The sequence below is a fragment of the Alosa sapidissima genome, chromosome 16 (genome assembly GCF_018492685.1).
Source record: "Alosa sapidissima isolate fAloSap1 chromosome 16, fAloSap1.pri, whole genome shotgun sequence".
In the NCBI taxonomy this organism is placed as follows: Eukaryota; Metazoa; Chordata; class Actinopteri; order Clupeiformes; family Clupeidae; genus Alosa; species Alosa sapidissima.
The window spans coordinates 12369503-12373265 of NC_055972.1; the positions used below are offsets into that span (position 1 = coordinate 12369503).

A 3763-nucleotide genomic window follows, 5' to 3' on the forward strand; every position below is an offset into this window, starting at 1 on the left:
TTCCAAGCGCTACAGCACTGCAGCATTGGTTGCCATGGAAACCTGATTTCAGAAGAGAATGTTGCGAAAAAAGGGGAGGGGAGTGTGTGTGTGTGTGTGTGTTGAGGGGGTGTCTGTTAGAAAGAAGGAGTCATTTTCCCTCTAGATGTAGAGAGCATGAGTGCAGGTCTGTATTCTCGCCTTGGGATGTTGTTGATCTCATGATGTACGCACATTGAGGTAACAGCTCTGTAAACAGGTTCGCCTCTTTTCCTCAGTGACGTGTCAAAAGGGAGAGTGCAATCAGCTCCAGGCCGGTGTGATCGCCAAGCTATGCCACAATCCATCTGCACTGGTGTGTGCGTGCACGTGTGTGTATACACAGATTAACGGCTGTCCTGTGGGATGAGAGTTATGACGGGTGGTAATGAGTCTGACAGAGCCATGCTGTTTCTCTCACGGCCAGTTTAAATGATCAGAGGAGGATGCTCGGTTCATCCATCTCCATATAGGCTCCCCGTCAGTGGAGCCGTGCGCAGATCGGGTGAGAAGGAATCAAGTCTATAAGGAAAGGAAGAGAAAAAAGAGGAGAGGAAATTAGTATACAGTCATTTCCTGTGTATTAGCCGCACTGTGTATAATCCGCAGGACAGTGTCTTATGCCAGTTAAAAGAAACAAAACCATATTAATACCATATGAAATGCCCCTGTGGATTAACCTCATGGCTGAAGAAATGTTTCAAAATCAATGTATAAGCCGCGGCTAATACAGTAGTTGGGAAATTACGGTATATGCGTGATGCATGTATGAGGTTAAAAGAGTCAGAAGTGAGAGGTTTGGAAACTGACGAGAAAGAAAGAAAGAAAGAAAGAAGGGAAGAAAGAAGGGAAGAAAGAAAGACAGGAATAGAATAGGAGTAAGAGTGGAGTCCTGTCCACTGTCACTGAAGAGCCTTCTGTCTACCTATTAGATCTAAAGAGCTGCTTTTATCAGATCCAGGCAGAGCGGCAGCAAGCTACGCAGCTAGTGAGAGAGAGAGAGGGAGAGAGAGAGAGAGGGAGGGAGAGAGAGAGGGAGGGAGAGAGGGAGGGAGGGAGAGAGGGAGGGAGGGAGAGAGAGATTCTACTTTGACTGTTTAAACAGCGTGCTGTTTTGGAGAGGCAGGACTTCCAGAACAGCAGCAGCAGCAGCAGAAGCAACACAAGAGTCAGTGTTGAGCGGATCTTCTGCAGTCTCCTCCTCCTCCTCCCCCCTGTGCTGTGCTCACACCACACAGGCACCTTCCATCCCAACACTCTCTTCTCACTCAGCGCTCGCCTCGGTGTCCACGGGAACAGAAGAGGCAAGGAGAGAAAGGAAAAAAGCAGTGTGTGTGTGTGTGTGTGAGAGAGAAGAGAGAGAGAGAGAGAGAGAGAGAGAGAGAGAGAGGGAGTAGCCGTGTGGAGACGGACAGGCACAGGTGCTGTGCCGAACGAGAGCCCGGGGAAGTGAAGAAGCGGCGATTCGACTGAGCGTGCGACTCTGGAGCACAACGAGCTGAGCTGAGAGGAATTCCAAAACAGCTGTCCGGCAGACGTCCTCTGAAACTGAAAGGGGCAGCGAGAGGGAGAGAGAGAGAGAGTGAGAGAGAGAAAGAGAGAGAGAGGAGGGGGGCTGCAACACTCTGCACTTCATTTGGAGCCGGCGAGCGTCAAGCAGAACAGCTTGCTGTGGACAGAGCCAACGGGATTAACCTCGAGGAGCTGCACAAGGTAAGAATCAGCCAGCAGGTTTAATTGAATCCCATAGCATGCTACTGCCTCCAGCACATGTCTTTCATTCTCATTAGACTGAGTGAGCAGCAAACATACCTATTGCTGGTTGTGTGTGTTACATTTCTGACATCTGGGTGGGATTTCAGTGTGTTGCCTTTATATATATATATATATATATATATAAAAACACATGGCAAGTGTCTTGCGTCTTGCGTCGAAGACATTTTCTTGGAGACATAGCATACCTATTGTCTCAATATAATTAATGTAAATGTAAGTGTGTGTGTGTGTATGTGTGTGTGCGTGTGTGTGTGTGTGTGTGTGTGTGTAAACTGGCTTGGGTCTGAGAGTCAATGAATCAGTGGCCATTTCTCACAGTGTGTCTCTCACGCTTTCCCTGTCTTTTGCTCTAAAGCGGGATAGTCGGATTATTTACACATAGCATCTGGTCGAGAAATGTGTGAAATGTGTGTGTGTCCGACAAGGCTGGGAGCATATGTTGAGCAAATTCCCTCACACAGCACAACAAGGGATTGAACAGGGCAGAGTGGAGCAACCCGACACCCTGGCCACCTTTAAGAGACACATTTTCACTTCGACAAGACTGGCAACGTGTTTGCCAAAAAACCCTGGAGAGCCTTTGCGCCTGTATCGCTCTCTCTCTCTCTCACACACACACACACACACACAGAGAGAGAGAGAGAGAGAGAGAGAGAGAGAGAGAGAATTCACCAGAGTTCACTCCAGCTTGGATAATAACATAAAACATTTGAGGGATGGATGAGACCAGGAGGAGAAGAAGTGGAGAAGAGGAGCTGGCCATCCCTGCTTACTCGAGCGTGTCTTGTGTTTGGACTGTCTCTTAACCCCTTTGGTCCAGCTTCCTAAGAGGAGTCTGCCAAGGGCAACACCGTCCACACACACACCAAACAGTGGGAGATGGAGAGGGTGGTTGACATGACAAATGTGTACTGTAGCACTGAGAACAGAGAACTCACACACACACACACACACACACACACACACACACACGCTCCACCCTACCACTCCACCAAAGAGCCAGCCCATCCTTCAGGCCCCTGGGAGAAAAAGCCATGCTCCACTGTAATTGAAGGGTTCTTTATGTAACTTAAGTACACACCAATGTGTGTAAAGGGGACCGAGTGCTTCAAAGGTTAACATTAGACTTTTTTGGCAGCACCTTTTTTTTTTCCCTAGCCCGAAAAAGGGAATGTTTTTATTTTTTCCCCATCTGTGTAAGGGTGCATGCATTACCGAAAAGGTTAAGGTTAAAGAATGTAGACCAGGGGGTGGAACCGCTGTGAGGGGGCAGCAGCCAGGCGAGCTGCTCCGCCAAACTTCCTCCTCCACCCTTCAGCTAACAGATGGAGGGGTTTAAGAGGGGGGAAATCCGCACAGCAACCGGCAGCTTCATCACCAACAGGAAGGGCAGCAGCAGTGGCGACGGCTAAACAGGGATGGCCGGGGTGGTATATCTCTGCCAAAGAAGGCTGACGGCTAAAATAGGTCAGGAGGAGAAGCAAAGCCCACGCCGCCGCAGAGCTAAACTGAAAGTCGTCCACATAAAGGCCTTAGCAGCCAGATGCCAGGCGACGCTATCCACCCCACCACTCCCCACCCGTTAGACCCACATCCACTGTATTTTTGTATACAGTAAGACCAAACTGGAGAATGTCATCAGTGCGCTTGTTTAGACTGCTGCCCTCGCTCCTCCGGTGCTCCAATAATACGTTGACCCAGTTAGTCCGCACGTGATTCAATGACGGCCTGCTCACTGACAGCCGGCCGTGTCAAAACAACAGACGACGAGTCCCGACAACACTACCCCATTTCACCATACACGCCCACCCCCACACCCCCCACCCAGCCCCAAAACAAACACACACACACACACACACACACACACACACACACACATACAAGTCATGGAACCCAACGCCACCCTACTACCCCCAGTCCCTAAAAGAGCTCTCCATCACCTCCTTGGCTGATGGCTGTAAGTCATGAG

General features: G+C 49.6%; 1 protein-coding gene across 1 annotated transcript in view; it reads left to right on the forward strand.

Annotated features, from left to right (window-relative positions):
• The first annotated feature begins 1126 nt into the window (after positions 1-1126).
• The window catches only part of cdc42ep3 (CDC42 effector protein (Rho GTPase binding) 3), a 10064-nt gene continuing 7427 nt past the window's right edge, over positions 1127-3763 (forward strand). The window contains exon 1 of the mRNA XM_042066374.1: positions 1127-1731. The gene's annotated coding sequence lies outside the window, so the exon portion shown is untranslated. The remainder of the gene's footprint in view (positions 1732-3763) is intronic.